Raw genomic sequence first — 21,896 nt, forward strand, 5'->3', positions numbered from 1 at the left:
CAGAGCAAGACTCTGTCTCAAAAAAAAAAAAAAAAAAAAAAAAGACACTAATTACAACTTTGTAATAATGAGCTAGGCAATAATTAGGGTACTCCTTAAACTAATTGGGGAGCCCCAAGAAAATAGCATTTACTTACAGAAACACTTAGCAACAATACGAGGATGGGTCACCAAGCACAGGACTTGCTACTACCATGTTGGTATCAACTATGTCTTCCAGGTAAGTCAGCAACTGAAACATTTTATTTTTAACATGCCTGAGAGCCCAAGACTATTTATAATACCAGATCCTTAAAAACTTGAAAGGGAGATGAATTTTAAAATGTACACATTTACATATGTGGGCAGAAACACAAAAATCAGATGCCTCTCAACACAGCTCAGGGAGCCATAACTCATGGCTTTCACAATCCCACCTAACGCCCAGAGAAAATCCGGGCACCTTCTACAAGGGATGGTAGGACGCCGGGTAGGTAGCCAAGAAACAAAGAAACCTAAACTCAGCACTTGGCAGGACAATTAAGGAGCAGAGGATTTTAAATGCATTGTTTCTGACTCTAAATATGGCTACATTTATTACCAATTTGGGATCAGAAACCACATTTAGTTCTGTCATGACCACATGCTAAAAATATTAAGCAGAGTATTGCCTAGGAAACAGCAGTTCTCCCTGCTGTGGCAGCTCCACTTCAGAGCCATCTCTGCCATGGTCACAGGGTTTCCATCCTGTGCTTTGCTGAGAGCACAGTTACAAGCAGAACTGACACTGTCCTGCCAAGACTCCCCCCCGCATTTTAGAAGGCAGCAATAGGAACCAGAGCTAGGGACTGCACAACCTCTCATCCTCTCCAGGGCTGTTTTAGGTGTCAGTGAAGCTCTATTTCATAGGCCTATAACGAGAATCCATCTGACTGGGAGCTCCACAGGGGGAGGGACAATTGTCTGTATAACACACTGCTGTCTCTTCATTGCCCAGCACTTTGCCTGGCACTCAAAAAATAGCCATTGATTTAATAAAATCAATAATCTAAAAAGAACCATCTGGAAGACTACAATGGAAAATAACACTGCCATTAAAATAGGCAAAAATATGGACTGTAGTAATACATAAAAACAGATGCTGGCCAGGCACAATGGTTCACACCTGTAATCCCAGCACTTTGGGAGGCCTAGGTAGGAGGATGACTTGAAGCTAGGAGTTCAAGATCAGCCTGGGCAGCAAAGTAAGACTCTGTCTCTACCAAAAAAAAAAAAAAAAAAAAATTTTTTTTTCATTAGCAGGGCATGGTGATGCACCTATGGTCGCAACTACTCAGGAGGCTGAGGTGGGAGGATGGCTTGAGCCCAGGAGTTCAGGGCTGCAGTGAGCTATGATCACAGCACCGCACTCCACGTTGGGCAATAGCGAGACCCCTATCTTTAAAAGCAGGTGCATAAAAAATTGTTGAGTGGAAGTGGAAGCAGCAGAACCTAATGGCACACATATGTAAATTACTACTTTGGAAAGAAGTGTGTGTGGCCACCTCTATGATCATATGTGAACTTAGAATTATGGAAAACTGTGCTCAATGGAATCTTTCACTCTGAAATGTTAAGTATCTAAGAAAACACTTTAAAATACATTATTTTCAGCACAGAACCTACTCCCGTATCACCTGACTTGTTCTGATCTCTTGGATGGCTCAGAGGCCTTGTTCTTGTTCAGCAAACCCAAAATCAGACCATACACTCATCAGCCGAAGGAAACAGAGAACACATGGAAAAAGCCGCAGTCTTAAAGTCCAACGTAGCAACCTGACCCTGTCAGGGCAGTTTCCAGTCTGCATAATCAGAATGGCTGGCTGTCCAAACAGGTGGCCAAGATGGAAGTGTCAAGACAAAAAAGTATGGAAAAGTTCACCTGGCCCAACTTCAAAGCCAAAGCTCCAAAAAGGTAGGAGCTTAACAGGCACTTACTGGCCAGCAAGGTGCCTGTTAAGAAGGGTAGCAGTACACCAATCCTTCTCAAACTCTTCACAAAAACTGAAGAGAAGGGAAACACTTCCTAATTCATTCTATGAAGTCAGCATTACCCTGAAACCAAAGCAAGACAGAGACACTATAAGAAAACTCCAGACCAATATCTCTTATAATAAACATGCAAAAAATCCTGAACAAAATACTAGCAAGCCAAAATTCAGCAGCATATTGAGAGAATTATACAACATGATCAAGTGGTGTTTTATCCCAGGAATACAAGAGTGGCTCAACATATGAAACGCAATCAATGTAATACATCACATTAACAGAATGAAGGAAAAAAACCATATGATCATTTCAATGGATACTGAAAAAGCAATTGACAAAATCCAATACCCTTTCATAATAAAAAATACCCAATAAACCAGGAATAGAAAAGAACATCCTCAACATAATAAAAGGCATATATGAAAAACCCACAGCTAGCATCATATTTAATGGTGAAAGACTGAAAGCTTTTCCCCAAAGACCAAGAACACGACAAAGATACCCTCCTTTCATCACTTCTTTTATTTATTTATTTATTTATTTTGAGATGGAGTCTCGCTCTGTTGCCCAGGCTGGAGTGCAGTGGCGCGATCTCGGTTCACTGCAAGCTCTGCCTTCCGGGTTCACGCCATTCTCCTGCCTCAGCCTCCTGAATAGCTGGGACTACAGGTGCCCACCACCACACCCGGCTAATTTTTTTTGTATTTTTAGTAGAGACAGGGTTTCACTGTGTTAGCCAGGATGGTCTCAATCTCCTGACCTCGTGATCTGCCCACATTGGACTTCCAAAGTGCTGGGATTACAGGCGTGAGCCACCGCGCCCGGCCACCCACTTTTACCACTTCTATTCAACATAATACTATAAGTTCTAGCCAGGGCAATTAGGCAAGAAAAGAATAAAAGGCATCCATATTGGAAAGGAAGATGTAAAACTATTCTATGTGCAGATGATATATACATATACATATGTATATATACATATATACGTGTATATACGTATATATACGTATATATGTATATATACGTATATATATGTGTATATGGTTTTTTGTTTTGTTTTGTTTTGTTTTTTGAGATGGAGTTTCGCTCTTGTTGCCCAGGCTAGAGTACCGGAGCGTGATCTACGCTCACTGCAACCTCTGCCTCCTGGGTTCAAGCGATTCTCATGCCTCAGCCTCCCAAGTAGCTGGGATTACAGGCACACATCACCACACACAGCTAAGTTTTTGTATTTTTAGTAGAGACGGGGTTTCACCTTGTTGGCCAGGCTGGTCTCAAACTCCTGACCTCAGGCGATCCACCCACCTCAGCCTCCCAAAGCTCTGGGATTACAGGCATAAGCCACTATGCCCAGCCAATGATATGATCTTATACATAGAAAACCTTCACAAATCTAGCAAAATAAAACCTGTTAGAGCTAATAAATTCAGTAAAGTTGCAGGACATAAAACCAACACACAAAAATCAGTTGTATTTCTATATCCCAGAGATGAATGATCCAAAAAGGAAACTAAGAAAGCAATTCCATTTAAAACAGTATCAAAAAGAACACTTAGGTATAAATTTTGCCAATGAAGCAAAAGACTTTACACTGAAAACTACAAAACGCTGCTAAAGAAATAAAAGAAGATCTCCATTCCAATTTTTCTGTACACACACACAAATAAATAAAAACACATTTTAGGTTCATGATTCAAAGATATGATATTGCTAAAATGATAGTATTACCCAAAGCAATATGCAGATGCAATGCAATCCCTTTCAAAATTCCACTGGATTTTTTGCAGAAATGGAAAAACCCATCCTAAAATTCACATGGAGTTTCAAGGGACTCTGAATACCCAAAACAATCTTGAAGCAGGAGAACAAAACTGCTGGGCACAGTGATTCATGCCTGTAATCCCAGCTACTTGGGAGGCTGAGGCAGGAGGACTGCTTGAGGCTAGGAACTCAAGCCTGCAGTGGGCTATGACAGCGCCATTGCACTTTAGTCTGAGTGACAGAGCAAGATCCCATCTCTTAAAAAAACAAAAACAAAAAACAGCAAAGTTGAGGGGAAAAAAAGAACAAAGCTGGAGAATTCACAAGTCCAATTTCAAAACTTACCATAAGGCTAGAGTAATCAAAAGTGTGGAAATGATGTAAGGATAAACATATAGACCAATGGAATAGAATTGTGAGACCAGAATTAAACCCTCACATCTCTGTAGTCAACTGATTTTTACGAAAGTGTTATTGACTAAAAAGGGATTTTTAAAAGACGAAATTTAAAAGGCTAAAACTGGCAGGGTGCGGTGGCTCACACCTGTAATCCCAGCATTTTGGGAGGCTGAGGCAGGCAGATCACCTGAGGCCAGGAGTTCGAAACCAGCCTGGCCAACACGGCAAAACCCCGTCTCTACTAAAAATATAAAAATTAGCCAGGCATGGTGGCGGGCACCTTTAGTCCCAGCTACTCAGGAGGCTGAAGCACAAGAATCGCTTGAACCCTGGGGGTGGAGTTTGCAGTGAGCTGAGATTGAGCCACTGCACTCCAGCATGGGCAACACAGCAAGACTCCCATCTAAAAAAAAAAAAGTTAAAACTATACAGTTCTTAGAAGAAAACATGGGCAAAACCTTCATGACCTTGGATTTGGCAATGATTTCTTAAATATTACACTAAAATCACAGGTGGTAAAAGAAAAATAAATTGAACTTCATTAAAATATTTTAAAATTTTTTGTGCAAAAGATGCGATCAAGAGAATGAAAAGACAAGGGAATGAAACAAAATATTTGCAAATCACACATCTGATAAGGGTTTAATATCCAGAATATAGAAACAACTCCTACAACAGAAAGACAAACAACCTAATTTTAAAATGGGCAATAATCTTGAATAGACATCTCTCCATTGATGTACAAATGGCCTGGAGGCACATGAAAAGATGCTCAGTATCATTAGTCATCATTAGAGAAATGCCAATCAAAGCCACTTCACACCTACTAGGTATGGTTATAATTATTAAAGAAAAGGAAAATAACAAGTGTTGGTGAAGATGTGAAGAAACTGGAGCCCTCATACATCACTGGTGGGAGTATAAAATGTTGCAGCTGCTATGGAAAAGTTTGGTGGTTCTTCAAAAAGCTAAACATAAAATTACCATATGACCCAGCAATTCTTTGCTTAAGTAGATACCCAAAAGATGTGAAAACAGTGACTCAAACAGATGCTTGCATGTGAATGTTCACAGCAGCATTATTCACTATATCCAAAAGATGAAAATGACTCAAACAGCCATCACAGATAAGTGGATTTTTATAAAATGTGGGTGTGGGTTTGGGGGCGTGTGTGTGTGTGTGGGTGTGTGTGTGTGTGTGTGTGTGTGTGTGTGTGTGTGTGTGTGTGTGTGTGTGTGTGTGTGTGTGTGTGTGTGTGTGTGTGTGTGTGTGTGTGTGTGTGTGTGTGTGTGTGTGTATCTCCAATGGAATATTATTCAGCCGCAAAAAGGAATGAAGTTCTGATACATGCTACAATATGAATGAAACCTTAAAACACTATTCTAAGTGAAATAAGCCAGACACATAAAGGACAAATATTGCTGGGTGTGGTGGCTCACTAAAGTGGGAGGATAGCTTGAGCCCTGGGGTTTGAGGCCAGCCTTGGCAACACAGAGAGAGACCTCTGTTTCTTAAAAAATAAATAAAAAAAAAAGAGGCATCATAATGACAAATTTTATGCTTTGTGTGTGTGTATATATGTATATAAGTGTGTGACTGTGTGTGGGTATGTATACGTATATGAGAGTGTGTTGTGTGTGTGTTTTGGTAGAGATGGGGTCTCACTATGTTGCCCAGGGCAGTCTCAAACTTCTGGGGTCAAGTGATTGCCCCACCTTGGCCTCCCAAAGTGCTGCGATTACAGCCATGAGCTGCTGTGCCCAGCCTTATGCTGTATATATTTTATCACACTAAAAAATTAAAAAACAATGTAAGATTGCCCATGAGTTAGAAATTGTTAAAACTGGACATTGGGTACATGAATACATTATATTGCTTTCTTCTAAAAATTTAAGAAGGCCAGGAATGGTGGCTCACACCTATAATCCCAACACTTTAGGAGGCCAAGGTGAGACAATCACTTGAGCCCAGGAGTTCAAGACCAGCCTGGGCAACAAAGTGAGACCCTGTCTCTACAAAAAATTTTAAAAATCAGCCAGGCATGGAAGCACGCACCTGTGGTCCCAGGTATTCAGGAGGCTGAGGTGGGAGAATCATTTGAGCCCTGGAGGTGGAGGCTGCAATTAGTCACGATGGCACCACTGTACTCTAGCCTGGGTGACAGGGTGTACTCTGTTTCAAAAAATGTTTAATAAAATAAAAATAATAAAAATAAACTTAAGAAAGAAAAAAAGGATCTTTTCTGTAGTTTTTTGGTAAATATTCTTTGTCAAGGTAAAATCCCCTTCTTTGCCTAAACTGCTAAGAGGTTTTATCATGAATGTGTGTTAAATTTTATCAAGTGTGTTTTCTACCTCTAAGATTATCATATAGTTTTACCTTTAACCTATTAATGTGGCTAATTTTATGTATAGATTTTCTAATATGAAACCACCCTTGAATTCTTGGGATAAGCTCAATTTGGTCAGATAATCACTTTTATTTTCTGTTGGATTTTATTTGCCGTATTTTGTTGATTCTCTATGTACTCCCATAATTCTCTGTGCAACTATCATAAGATCCACAAAACTGTACTGTAAATATGAATTGCCTGAGTACATGGACTCCTTCCTCATCCACTGTTTAATCCCTAGTTAGGTCTAACACACAGCAAGTACTCAATAAAGGTATGGCTGATGAACAAATAGGTGAATAAATGGGTGAGTGGACAGATGAACAGATAAGCAGATAAACACCTTAATCCAGAAGAGTGTCACTTGCCCTGGCAGGAGTACACAGCAGCTCTTTTCAGGCAGGGAGACTTCCCAAGGGGTTTCCAACCACTCCAAAGAGGTATCTAATCTGTCTGTGGACAACTCAGTTTGTGTGCAGATCTGTAAGCTGAACCCTACCCTGAGACACTCATCTCACCACTTACCCTCATCAACAACACTCTACAGATCAGTGACTGCCTTCACCAACAAGATACAGCCCTGGTATCACAGCACACCACACAGCTTAGATCCTATGCTGGGGTTGAGGGGAAATGTGGCTTCAAACTCAGTGTTCCTCCCAGTTTCAGAGTTTATTCCCAACAATCAAAATGGCCTCATCCCAACCCTGATTGGCACAGCAAGAGTCCATCCCATTAACAATTCACTGCCTCAGCACTACAGAGGAGGAGAGCAATCAGCAAGAGAAACAGATGAATTATTTCAGCAGCTGTAAATTATGTGTTCTCTCTTCCCCTCCTCCAAGCCCATGTTCAACTGTGCCCCACGCCTCCACACTGAACTTGGGTCTGTCAAGTATCTATGTCAACTGCAGTAACCAAAGTTGAGTTCAAGAAGCAATATTAAAAAGCACTAATTAGCTGATATTTAAATAACTGTGTTTAATGTCAACAAAATCACACTTTAAACATCCCCTAGTCTATTAGTTGCTTAATTAAATTCCTTAAGATCCTTGGACACTAGCACAGAGCACGCTGCCCTGGGGAGCCATTCCCAGGCCCTGGCTTTGGCAGGCTGTGGAAGGGGAGGAGCCCATATCCCTGGGGAAGTGCCAGGAGAGCCCTGGTTTTCTTCTAGGGTCTCCTAATGAGGTGGCTTCTCTTCACAGCTCTGCTGGTCTCCATAGGGCAGCAAGAACATGACAAATAAATACATTCTGAGCATGGAGAAGTGCCAAACCAGACTACAATTTATTTTTTAAAGTGCATTTAAAAAAAAAAAAAAGCACACATAAACCCAAGAGAGTTACTTTTCCCATCTGGTATCTGTTCTCCTTAAGAGTGGTATATCACGAAACATTCAGGCATGTGTACAGGGGGTACACAATAGGATTTGTGACAGCAGGTAGGGTCAGGGGGCCCTGCAAGATGCCACCAACCAAATCCCAGCCTGCCAAGAGTCATCAGCCTGCAACTGACAGGGGTACAGCTCAGCCAATAGCAGTGTCCTAGGCTGGAACTTGCAAAGGGACTCTGGGTTCCAGTGGGTGAGCTTCTGATAGGGATGCCAGTGGGACCCCAGGAAGTCTCTCCTGCCACAGTAGGCTCCATGGGCATGGCTTGCCAGCCAGCCTTCTCACCAAACCAGATTTGCTATAAGGGGATGACATGCCAGCTACCTGCCCAGGTAAACATATCCTGGAAACAGGCTGTCTCACTAACTGCCTCCAGGCAGAGCACATTCAGCCAAGGATCAGTAAGCATTAGGAGTCTACATTTTGGGCAGCAGATGCTCCGAACCCAATCCCACTGGGTCATGAATAAGAAAACATCATTTTAAGAGCAACAAGGGTGTGAGAGAGGCCAAGTGGCTGTCCCTTGCCTCACTCTTACAACAAGGGCTCCAGTTCTTTCTAGTTTTCTTACAGAACTACCAACTCACCTCTCAGTAAGTCTTACTTTTTTGTCTCTATCACTCAGCCCCTTCCTACACCTTCTATTTTGCCTAAAGGGCTTGCCCTTCTGCAAAGTAGGAGGCAATTCTTTCCAATTATTCCATCCTGTCTCTCACTGCTCAGGGATTCCTCTTATGGCAGCTCTCCTTAAAACAGCCACCGCAGCCCCTGGTAATGCCAGCGGAAAACACTGGGTAGAAGAAGCTTGGTTAATATCACAGACTCTCACCCTGAAATGCAACCACTCCCATTAACAACTAGGCACAAACCCTGGCCTCGGAGAAGCCAGATGCTTGGGTTGTAGCTCACAAAACTGTGAAGAGCACCCAGGAAAAAAAAAAAAAAAAAGAAACTATGCTGCCCAGGCACATTGTTCACTTACTACCTGTGGTTACACACCCACGCCAAAGCCATTTCAACCCCAGGTGAGCAGTTAACAGTCACGCCAATCTGGAAAAATATATTTTTGCAAAAACGTTTTTCACTCTCCCATACAGGAAAGCTACCAAAAGAGCAAATATTTGTGCTCTATGAAAAGATGAATAAACCCATACTGCCTACTAGGGACCATACATCAAGTTGCCACCCCAAACACATCCAAACAGAAGATTATTCATCCTTCCACACATATTTGTTTGAGACCTGCTGCAATCCAGACATGTGCCAGGTGCTGCAGATACAAATAGGGGTCCTGTCCTCCAGGAGCTTCCACACAGGCAATGGAGATAGATTGACAACACACACTCTTAAGGAGAACAGATACCAGATGGGAAAATCGGCAATTACAGCAAACACTGAGTTGAAAAGAGCCCTGACAGAGATGACTCTGAGGCAGAAGAGAACAGACGTCTCATTCAGGAGATGGGGTCAGGGAGGACTTCCTAGAAGAGGTGAGCTTTGATGATTAAAAGGGGAAAAGGAATTACAGAAACAAAGACAATAAGAAAGGCATCCTAGGCAGGACAAGAGTGGTTTTTTAAAGGCCTGGAGGCATGAAACTAGGAACATGCATTAATTTCAACAATATATGCTGGAGCAAAGGGCTTATGGGGAGCAGCATGATGATATGCAAGACCTCTTTGCCAGACAGGTTAGACAGAGTTCAAACACATAGCTCACTGCACTGTCTTAGCAAATCTCCCCTTTTTAGAACTTCTCCGTGGTGAATGAGAGATAAGAGAAGGGAGAAGGAAGCCTGCTATAAGCCTGCAACTTGGATAACAGAGTCACCACAGTTTGTGACCTCTGATTATGAATTCATTCCTGGCAGCTCAGTGGTTTGTTAGCTCTTGCAAACTCTCAACTTCTATTTCACTTAATAGAAGGAGCCAGTAAACAGAATTTGATGTTGGACTGTATTATCTACCCATAGTGGCCTAAACCCCAGCGGATAACTTCAACAGAAAAGCAGCCTGAGATTTTAGGTAGTCTTCCTGCCATCTCTTCTGGGTGATATGCCTGCTGTACTCTCCTCTTGTATGTTCCAAACTGAAGAAGTCCAAAGCTCAGCTCCTGCTCTTCCCTCCACATGTCTCATCCTCCTCCAGGACTGCCTAGTTCTACTGCACACGCTGGAAACCCAAGACCTCTCAATCCCTCCTCTCCCTTCCCTGTCTTCTATCCCCTACTCAGCCATCATCAACTATTGTCAATTTTATCTACTAAATATGTCCCTCCCCCTATGCTCCTGTTCTCATGCCCAAATTGCTATAGCCACTCCCCACTTCTCAGGTAGGAGCAACCCTCGCAAGCTGTCAATGAGGCCAGACTGAAGCAGAGCAGGAAAATGAGGAAGCCAGAGGCACATGGATTTGACGAATCTCTCATTTGCTCAACTCAGGGTTTCTGGAATACCCAATATCCAGTCTCCTGAACCCCTCCTAAAGGCTCTCAATGAAAGCCACTTTCTTCTTCAGTTGAAGAGAGGCACTCAGGGAGCCTATTCAATAGCAGTAACAAGCTAGAACGTGGGCTGCAGGGAAGGTCTGGTGCTGGCATGAGTCCTCTGGAAATGTCAACACTTTGGGAGCCTAGCCCAAAGCCAGGCCTTCAATTATGGGAATTATATCCCAGGCAAGGCAAGCTTGGCTCCCCACAGCCCCACCACTCACAGCGCACGGAGACATACTACACAGCCCCTGAGTTGAAGAGCCTTCATCCCTACTCCCTCTGCCACCCTCCCTTGCCATAAGGAAAACCATTTGATGAAAGCAGGTAGAAGGCAGCAATTTTCAGGAGGAGGATGTTGGTATTGATAATACCTTGAACATTTTCCAAAATAAAGGACAAAATAGGTATTGAAGAAGAAGGAGAGATCTGACCATGCCTCCCAGCCTCAACTCAATGGAAACCTTCCCTTTACCCCATTCTCAACCATTGGCCCCCACACCAGCCTAGAAGGAAAAAATATATGTTGAATGAACGAACAAATGAATGAAGAAATGAATAAATAGACTGAGGACAGAGGAAGGGGGCAACAGGAGAAAAAGAAGACCCTGCTCAAAACTCTCCTTTTCATTCATTCAGATATCTCCAAGCACCTACTGTGTACTAGTGCAAGGTGCTGGGAACACACAGGCATGCATCAACTGTGAAAGAGAAGAATGATTGGGGAGAAAAACACACTCTATCTCTCTGGAATGGTGTCTTTCCAAATGCTACTTTAACAACACCTCCTGTTTTTCTGACATTAAAGCCATGCCAAACAGCATACATGCAAACAAAAACTTCACATTTTATTGTATCCAGTACTGTGGGGCCTTGTGGTTTCTTTTCTAAGGAAAAACTCGTCATTCATCTCCTTGATTAAAAATTTATCTAATTTGGCTTTCATTTAGGTAGGTACAAGGGGAAAACACAGATTCACAGGGAGAACTTGCCCAGCAACAGGACTGTGATGAGCTCCCGCAACTGCACAGTTGGGTCCCAACCCACCACCAAGGAAAGAAAATTAAAAAGCTCAGAACGTGGAGTATAAGCTCTAGCCAAAAGGAATTATCTTCCCACAAGCATTTCTGTCGGATTTTTGGTTAACGGAAAAGAAAACTTTCAAAAGAGAAGGAAAGGAAACCCCAAGGATATTTAACATATAACTTAGAATTTCTATATTTTTCAAATTCCCTTGCAGGGAGAAAAGGCAAAGAAGTCTTTATTTCTCAATCCTACTTTTCAAAACTTTTCCGATTGATATAACATTGTCATAAAAAATTTCAATTTGTAGAGGGCATGGAGCAGAGGAAGGTGCAGTGGCTGAGGAATTTTAAGCTGCTGCAAAGAGACTCTGAGGTGAGAGCAGGCAGAGCTGCAGCAGAGGTGGGAGCAGCAGCCCTGAACACCACGGGCTTGGCAATGGTGCCTTGGGCCATGAGTCTAAGATCAAACACCAGGGACTCAGGCCTGCGCAGGCCACGCTCTCCACACGATTCTTCAGGTTCCTATGCTCAGACAGTGATTTGGAGTAAATGGTCAGGCTTTAATGCAACGTCAAAGTATCCTGGGGTAAAAGATCAGCAAATTACAAGTATACATCTTGATTAAATGTTTATTTAGAATGTAGAGGGATTGGCCAGGCACAGTGGCTCACACCTGTAATCCCAGCACTTTAGGAGGCCGAGGCGGGTGGATTGCCTGAGGTCAGGAGTTCGAGACCAGCCTGGCCAACATGGTGAAACCCCACCTCTACTAAAAATACAAAAATTAGCCGGGCATGGTGGAGGGTGCCTGTAATCCCAGCTACTCAGCAGGCTGAGGCAGGAGAATCCCTTGAACCCAGGAGGCAGAGGTTGCAGTGAGCCGAGATCATGCCACTGCACTCCAGCCTGGGTGATAGAGTGAGACAATATCTCGGAAAAAAAAAAAAAAAAGAATGTAGAGGGATTACTCTATAGCCAGAGCATGAATCGCACCCTATCCTTCCCTGCTTGAAACCATTCAATGGTTTTCTAGGACCCTCAGAATAAAGGCCAAATTCCATACTCGCAACCTGTCACCATCCAGCCCTGATCAATATCAGCAGCTTCATCTCTTTCCTCTCCCTGCCTAGAGTTGGTCTTTTTTTTTTTTTGAGATGGAGTTTTGCTCTTGTTGCCCAGGCTAGATGAGTGCAATGGCACGATCTCAGCTCACCGCAACCTCTGCCTCCCGGGTTCAAGGTATTCTCCTGCCTCAGCCTCCCAAGTAGCTGGGATTACAGGCATATGCCACCACGCCCGGCTAATTTTGTATTTTTAGTAGAGACGGGGTTTCTCCATGTTGGTCAGGCTGGTCTCGAACTCCTGACATTAGGTGATCCGCCCCCCTCCCCCCCCTTGGCCTCCCAAAGTGCTGGGATTACAGGCATGAGCCACTGCACCTGGCCTAGAGTTGGTCTTATACAACATTTCTTACAATGCTGAAGACATCTCGTCTCCCACCTCCAGGCTTTTGCACGTGTCATTCCCTCTGCTTGGAATGCCATTTCTCCTCCTCTTTATCTGACAAATTCCTACTCATCCTAAAGGCTACAGCTTAAAAGACACTTCCACTTTGAGGCCTTCCCCAACCCTCCCCCCTACAGCAAATTCAGTGCTGCCAGAGCACCTGTACTTCTCTGATCATAGCATTATTATACTTTCTTATATAGTTGTCCTTCTCCCCTTCCAGACCTTAACCATTGCAAGGACAGAGACCATGTTCATTCTGCCTAACTAGCCCAAGACTTGAGACAAAAGAGATGTTTAATAAATTATTGAGATGATTTAGAGTCTCTGTTAGACTCACTTCTCAGTTCTATCCTGGTTCACCCCCTAAGCCAGTTACACGCTTGCCACCACAACACCCACTTGCCTCCACAGAGCCCTCACATTTCTGTCCTTAGTGGATGGCTCACTGAGGCCTTGACCTTAAGCATGTTCATCAGCTATCTGTTGCAGCATTTGCTATCTGATGGACACAGTGTTAAGTAACTGAGATACAAAGGTGACTACGCTCCCCCTCCTGCCTTCTAAGAGGAAAAAAAGGGGCATATAAACAAATAATCACCACATAGTATGACAAGTGTCATAGCAGTGAGATATCGGAATGTAGGTGTTGTTAAACCATTTTTCCCAGTTCTCCTCTTTCCACAGTACCCCAAGCTAACTGCACACTGTCCTTCCTCATTCTCACAGACAGAAATCCTTCCAGTGCTCTTTCCCCGAGTGTCCAGCCCAGACCCGACTTCTCCAAGCTGGACTCCCATTCTGTTCCAGGTTAATTCAAATTCTTTCTGGCTTCTGCTTTCTCGCCTTCTTCAGTTCTTTTCTCAGGCATCTCACATACCTCCCTGCCTCTTTTCTCATCTTGAGCCAACTTGTCCAAACTAGTATTTCTCCATCTCCTCTCTCAACTGTCTTGGATGACAACTTGGCATTTATAAGACACCTGCATTTACACAAAATGTACATAACAGTCTCTGTCTATAATGAAGAAGGGACTGAGCCAAAATATCAGGTAAAAAAAAGGCAAAATAAACCTTCATCAACAAAGTTTTCTCCTTCTACTGCTTCCTCTTACAGATCCAAGTGCTAGGGCATCATGGCCCTCAGAAGATGTTCCCAATTCTGTTACATTTCCAGTGAGGTTACAGTGCCCTTTACTCACTAACGCCCAGGCAGTGACCCTCTGGCCTGCCCTTTCAGTCTCTCTGAATGCTAAGGCCACTCTATCCAGCCATGTGCTCATTTAATCAACATGTTCTGAGCACCCCTGTGAGCCAAGAGCCATGTCTACCACAATGCTGTGCACGCTCTGTACATAACACATGCTTGATTAATGTCTGTGACTGAATCACTGATAAGAAGGAAACCAGGTGAGCCTCTCCTGCCCCTTGCCCAGGAATACCCCAGTGTAAAAAATATTTTGCAATATAGCTGAGGTCAGAATCCCCACCCCGAAAGCCTCTTATTCATCTAAGCCTAGACCAGGGAGACCTTTACTCCAGCTAAGGAGATGCTGACACAGCCCTCACATCACCAAGCCAAGTTAGCCAGAGAAACCAGTGTTGTAAAACACTTTTTAATCAAGTGACTTGTCTCCTGTTAGTGTAGATTTAAGGGAAATTTTTCTCAAGGAACCACAAATAAATGGAGAGGAAGAAAAGAACAGAAACTAATGAACATAGTAATTATCCCCCAAAGTTGCAAATCAGAACAATTCTTCACCTGAAGACAAGTACGAAAAACAAGAGTAAAATGCTTCAGGGATGTGTTTGTGAAACAGCAGGTAAAAGAAGAGATAAAATGTATTTACAGTACCTCACTGGGGATACGTATCTTTTGGCTGATAGCTAACAGATACTAAATACCACTGTAAAAATAATATTCTTCTATCCTTCATTATGCAGTTATAGTTATCCACAGGAAAGCAGGAACATAAACTATTTTGAATGGTAATTAGGAATAATTTCAGAGTTCAAGTTTATTCTTAGATTTCTGGGCACAAGTAGGTATGAGCTGGGTTAGGCCCACTGTATTAGCCTGCTCAGGCTGCTCTAACAAAATACCACAGACTGGTGGCTTCAACAACGGACAATTTTCTCACAATTCTGAAGGCCAGAAGTCCAAGATCAAGGTTCCAGCTGAAGACTCTCATCTGAGCTTGCAGATGGCTGCCCTCTTGCCATGTCTTCACATGGCCTTTCCTCAGTGTACGCACACACATACACAGAGCAAGAGAGAGAGAGACAGAGAGAACGAGCTCTCGAGCTCTCTTTAATCTCTTCTTATGGAGACACTAATCCTATGGGATCACGGCCCAACCCTGATGACTTCATTAGGGTGACGTACTTCTTTACACCTTAGCCTTACGTACTTCTTTACACCAAATACAGCCACACTTGGGATTAGGACTTCAACATATGAATTTTGGGAGACACAAGCATTCAGTCATTAATACCCCCTAAAGGGAGAGACCTGTTCCCCCAAAGACCAGCCCATGCACTGATAAAAGAAAACAGAAGACTGGGTAAGAGGGTGGCCTTGGGGATACCTGCAGACCATAGCAGGTGACAGCCAAGGACTCCAGGGCATAGGAGGCCAAGGCAGGCATGAGGGGGAACTGTCCCAGGTCAAATAAACTTTTTTTTTTTTTTTTAGACAGTCTTACTCTGTTGCCCAGGCTGGAGTGCAGTGGCGTGATCTGGGCTCACTGCAACCTCTGCCTCCCAGGTTCAAGCGATTTTCCCACCTCAGCCTCCCAAATAGCTGGGATTACAGGCACACACCACCACGCCTGGCTAATTTTTGATTTTCAGTAGAGACGGGGTTTCTCCATGTTGGCCAGGCTGGTCTTGAACTACTGCCAGGTCAAACTCTTAAGGAATTATCCTCTCCCTTTCACAGAAGATGACTAAATAATAGTAATATAAAATATATGTTTAGGTAATAATAATGCTTTCTGGATACCAGGCATCAACTACATACCTGGCACATTTCCAAGTGCTTAGCAGGCAAGATTTCATTTAAATCTCATGGCAATTCAATACAGAATATTTGATAATCATTTTTATTTTACAGATAAGAAAATAAGTTCACATTGATGAAAGTCACTTGCCCAAGGTAACCCAGTATGGTAGGCAGAAAAATAACATCCCAAAGATATCAGGTCCTAATCCCTAGAACCTATAAATATTACCTTATTAAAAAAAGAAGAAGCCAGGTGTGGTCACTCACACCTGTAATCCCAGCTACTTGGAAGGCTGTGGCAGAAGGATCCCTTGAGCCCAGGAGTTGAGTCTGGCTGAGGGAGGGAATAAGAAAAAAAAAGGATCTTTGCAGATGTTTTTACATTAAGGAACTTAAAATAATTATCCTGGATTACCAGCATAGGCCCTAAATCACAAATGTCTTTATAGGAAAGAGGCTGAGGGAGATTTGACAGAGACACAGAAAAGAAGGTGATTGAGATTTGTAGACATTGGCCTTGAAGACAGGAGTAATGTGCCCACAAGCCAAGGAATGCTGTTAGCCACCAGAAGCTAGAAGCAGCAAGGAAGAACAGATTTTGCCCTACAAGGTATAGAGGGAGCACAGCCCTGCCAATACCTTAACTTCGGCCCAGTGACACTGATTTCAGACTTCTGGCCTCCAAAACCATGAAAGGATAAATCTCTTGTTTTAAGCCACCAAGTTTGTGTTCATCTGTTACAGTAGCCATGTGAAACTAACACACCCAGCTAGCCAGACTCTAACCTGGGTCCTGTGACTCCAGGCCAGCACTCTTGAGCCCTGTGCCTTGCTCCTTTTCTATACACAGCCTCCCCAAGCCAGACTTGTCCACTCTCTGCTGGGTGACCCTGCCAAGAATTGAAGCAATCAGCACTGACAGCTCCTCTGCTGCAAAGCCTTCTGATGAGCCTCTTCTTTCTCCCATCAACATCACAGCAAAAGCTTATCAGAGACTGATTTATCATCTTGATGTTCTAATTATCAGGTATGGAGAGAAATAGTCCAGAATCTATCATCCGCAAGAGAAAGTAAATCAAACTGTCTAACAAAGGTTTTCATCTAATTTTTTGTTTGTACTTGTTTTTCCAATCACTGAGAAGTTCCTAACCTTTGTTGCTCTGCTCCATCCTGCCCACAATTTCTCCTTTCCCACAGAGACATGTTTGGAAGGTATCAGACCACGAGTAACTCAGTTTCCTCTCTGCCCCCTTAGAAGGACTGCTATTCACCACTTTGACTTCCCAGGAACACCAAGAGAAGGAGTGAGCCACCTGAGTCCTTCTCTGGAAGTTTTCAGGATGAGTGTTGGTGTGAGCAGGCTGGCCCAGAGGTGCCTCAAGTTAACCAATTCTGGAATTAACAAGCAAGCTAATAAACATGTTGTCAGGACAAAGGTAAAGCAACCCAAAATGCACTTTTTGAACCTATTCTGACAAGTGTGGTTCAGCTTTATTTATTTTATGACACTTCAAAATGCAGGTGGAGAAACACAGCAGTAGGTTTTGTAAAAATAATGATGTCTTGGTAACAGAGGACACTGTGGCTGCTGTGGCTATGAAATCTTTGCAGAGGAGCCAGTAGAACCAGTTTGGGGTTCCTGGGAGAAAAATCAGTTTGGTGGAATAGCAGAGGAAGACTTGGAATTTACTAATGTAGTACAACAATAGTTAATTCATTAAAGTACCCAGAGTTCTACTTTTCTTTTTGCTAGATGCTTTTCCTCTCCCTCAACCCCATGTCTTCTTTCAATCCTTCAAGGTTATTCTAGCAACTCTCTACCTTCTTTTGTCAAGAAGGTTCAATCTGATTTTTCATCAGTATCCCAAAACAATTATAGCTAACATTTAGAGTTGCAAAACTGTGTTCACAACAATCCTTCGTCATAGGAACCATTATTATTCCCCTATTACTGATGAGGTAGCTGAGATCAAAGAGGTTAGGCCACCTTCCCAAAGTCAGAGAGCTAATCAATGGCAGAGCCAGAATTAGAAAGCAGGTCTGACTCCAAAGCCCAAGATCTTAACTACAATATCAAACTGCCTGCCTCCAAATGACACCAAATGAATGGGGGAAGGTTACTAGTGTCAGCTAGAGAAGAACTAAAGGAGACAAATTACACATCTTTGGGTGAGCCTCTGAAGTGCTCAGAAAGACTCACAAAAATATTCTTAGAATTCTGTCTAGAAAATTTCTTCCATTCGTGCATTCTCAGAGAGAATCATCTTGAAAATGCAGTTAGTCCCTAAGAATCCTTGTGGGAGGCAAATGGATCTAGAAATGACAGCAAGCTTACCCCTTCCCCAGATGAATCAAACCCCTCGGATTTAGCAGTACCTGAAGGGAGCCCACCCCTGCTCCCTCCACCTGCCTGATCTCAGCAGGCTGTCACCAGCAAGATCCTCATTCATCCCACCATGAGGGAAATAATGGGAGAGTTCCCCAGTGGGGGGGGGGAAACCAAAAAGTAATGTAAAAAGAAAACGACTAAGAAGAGAACAAAGCTCTCTCAGTTAATGGCAGATGAGAAAAAAAGGTAAAATAATTTTTTAAAAAAAGAAAAGAACAAAGCTCAAGCTCCTATTTATTATGTATCTGCAGGTTCTAATTTTTTAAGCTTCTTAAGATATTCTGGCTCCAAATTAGTTTTCTTTGCTTAGTCCTAGTTATTGCTTTAGCTCTCTTCAAATGGGCCCCTAAAGATGTTGAAAAAATGTAACTGAAAGGTTAAATAAATAAAGCTGAACCACACTTGTCAGAATAGGTTCAAAAAGTGCATTTTGGGTTGCTTTACCTTTGTCCTGACAATGTGTTTATTGCTCTGAAATGCTATTTTGTAACTTTATAGGATATTACCCCAGAACTAATCATGGTAAAGAATTTCCCATTCCCCCTGGCAACAGGGCTAATGAAGGCTACAGGGGACAAGGGGAAAGAAAGATGGTACTAAAAGAGAGAGAGGAAAAAAAAAAAAAAAAAAGGCCCCATCTCCTCATTTAGCAGCACATGCACAAAACAGTTTCCCAAATTCTACCCAAATCACTAGGCTAATACTGATGCCATCCAATTCCAAAGCAACATGTCACACATGACACTGTCCTTTCTGATGGAAGAAAGGCCAGCAGGATGCGAGGAGGTAAAGAATTGGGGCAGCAAAGAGAGGGGATGGAGAAGAAATATAAACCATAAATTAGGGCCGGAAGCCCTGCTGCTTCTCCTGCCAGGAGCTGGCAAGGAAGGACTGAATCAAGTTTCTGAAACGTAAGACCATGAAAGGGGATGTTAAAATAAATTGAGAGAAAACGGGAAAAGATCAGAGGAGAGAAGAAGAGTCTTATTGCACCAGGTTTGCAATTTGTCTGCTTTCTGAGCTGAAGCTCTGAGCACCAGATTTTTTAAGATTTATTTTAAGAGCTTTGAGGCTTCTTGGGGAAAAAAAAATCACTAATTGTACCTCTTTCAAAGTTTCCAGAATTTTGCTGCAATGGAGGGTATTTGCATGAAGCAGGACAAGTTCCTCTTAGAGAAGTGCCTATTCTTTATAACACAGTTGTGCTTGTGTGTGTGTGCATGTGTAAGAGGAGAGAGAGCTTTGGAAGCTGTTTCCCCCACAGTCGTATATTAGTCCATCAGGTGCACAGGTGAAGAATACAGAGGCTGATCCACTAAATTCTTGTGAACACAAAGGTTGGCAACTGATTTTGAAGTTCTTACTCAGGATTTAAGAAAGAAGAGGAAATCAATGCAAGTCGAAATAAAAAGAGATGCAAGTATGTTTACTTTCTAAACAAAACAAAAACCCTCAACCTAAAAAAAAAATTCCTTTTAAAGGCAGCCTCATTAGGCATCACAGAAGTGCAGGCCATTACCATCCCTGAAGGTCAAGAGCATCTCAAGTTTGGGGACTCCGGCTGAGGTACCATTACATGACACAGAATCACAAATAACAGTCACAGTGGGGTGGGAGAGCCTAATGGTGCATTTTACCCATCCCAATCACATTTCCACAATCACACACACACACACACACACACACAAGTTATAGCCTGGAGGAGTAGAAGAGATGGAGCCTAACATATTACCTACAACCCTAGCCAGAAGACAGCTGTGAAAACTTCCTAAAGAAAACACTGCTTTGAAGAACTGCAGAAACAACACAGGGGCCAGGAAACAGAGCAAGTGAAAAAAGATTAAAGGAATGAAGATCATCATTTAGCACAGAAAAGACTGAAAAGGGGCAGTAAAAGAAGTGAGAGGAGCCTTAATAATGATTTTTGAGCCCAAAGTTGATTGAGAGAGCCACTCTACCAAAAAGCTGTTCTACCAAAAAGCTATCTTCTGGTAACTACTAGAACCTTCAAATCCCTGTCTTGCTGGCTTATAGCTGAAATGCTTGCATAAAAAAGGGAGCGAGGCCAGGCGTGGTGGCTCATGCCTATAATCCCAGCACTTTGGGAGGCCGAGGCAGGCAGACCACCTGAGGTTAGGAGTTGGAGACCAGCCTAACGTGGTGAAACCCCGTCTCAAAATGCAAAATTAGCTGGGCGTGGTGGCACACGCCTGTAGTCCCAGCTACTCAGGAGGCTGAGACAGGAGAATTGCTTGAACCCAGGAGGTGGAGGTTGCAGTGAGCCAAGATCATGCCACAGCACTCCAGCCTGGGAAACAGAGCAAGACTCCATCACAAAAAAAAAAAAAAAGGGTGGGGGCAGCAAGAGTTTCACTAAAAGGGGACTTCTACATAAGTTTAAACATAAAGACTATTCCAAAAGGATAAGGGATAGTCAGTAACTAAAGCAAGTTAATAGTAACAAGAATAACAGGCTGGGCGCAGTGGCTCATGCCTGTAATCCCAGCAATTTGGGAGGCCGAGGCGGGTGGATCACCTGAGGTCAGGAGTTCGAGACCAGCCTGACCAACATGGTGAAACCTCGTCTCTACTAAAAACACAAAATTAGCTGGGCATGGTGGCGCATGCCTGTAATTCCAGCTACTCAGGAGGCTGAGGCAGGAGAATCGCTTGAACCTGGGAGGCAGAGGTTGCGATGAACGGACATCGCACCATTGCACTCCAGCCTGGGCAACAAGAGTGAAACTCTGGCTCAAAAAAAAGAATAACCAAATACCCTCAGTCAGCCACAAGGCCAAGTCTTTAAATAAGGGAAATGAAGGAGAAAGCTAACAAGCAGGCTGTCCAATATCCTTCATTTGAGAGCCTTATAGTGAAGAGTAGACAATATCTAAGTCAGGTTAAAGGTAACCATGTGCTTTGAGAAAAGGAAAAGGAGAAGCCAGCTTCAGGTGGGAAAAAGGAGCCCTAGACATGAGTAGAGACCAGTATCTGCAGGGCTACAGTTCTCAACACACAAAGAATTGTTTTTAGGAAAGCTAATGAACGTCTGTTGGCTAACCCTGTTCTAGACACTCTCTCTTTCTCATATCTATCCCTGGGATTTTATTATCTTAAGAACCAGGTCTTTGAGCACCAATAACATTTAGGACTCAAACATTTTCAAAAGTGACCAGAGTCCCACATCTTCCTTACTCCCAGGAGCTTGGAGCACTTCCCTAGAAAAGCAAAGAATTAGAATTGCTGACCAGGCGCGGTGGCTCATGCCTATAATCCCACCACTTTGGGAGGCTGAGGTGGGCAGATTGAGTCCAGGAGTTCGAGACCAGACTGGGCAACATGGCAAAACCCCATCTCTACTAAAAACACAAAAATTAGCTGGGCATGGTAGCATGCTCCCGTAGTCCCTACTACTTGGGAGGCTGAGGTGGGAGGATCATCTGAGGCTGGGAAGTGGTCGTTGCAGTGAGCCAAGATCATGCCACTGCACTCCAGCCTGGGCAACAGAGAGAGACTCTGTCTCAAAAAAAAA

The 21,896-nt window shown here is 43.2% G+C and overlaps 1 protein-coding gene across 4 annotated transcripts in view; it reads right to left on the reverse strand.

Moving 5' to 3' along the window:
• Nucleotides 1-21,896, reverse strand: part of SIL1 (SIL1 nucleotide exchange factor) — a 234,978-nt gene that overhangs the window by 182,347 nt on the left and 30,735 nt on the right. The window contains exon 2 of one of the 4 annotated variants that reach the window (XM_054488875.2): nt 16,205-16,309. The exons of the other annotated variants lie outside the window; for them this stretch is intronic. The gene's annotated coding sequence lies outside the window, so the exon portion shown is untranslated. The remainder of the gene's footprint in view (nt 1-16,204; nt 16,310-21,896) is intronic. 4 annotated transcript variants of the gene reach the window in all.

This window comes from Pongo pygmaeus, chromosome 4 (genome assembly GCF_028885625.2).
Source record: "Pongo pygmaeus isolate AG05252 chromosome 4, NHGRI_mPonPyg2-v2.0_pri, whole genome shotgun sequence".
NCBI classification, from domain to species: Eukaryota; Metazoa; Chordata; class Mammalia; order Primates; family Hominidae; genus Pongo; species Pongo pygmaeus.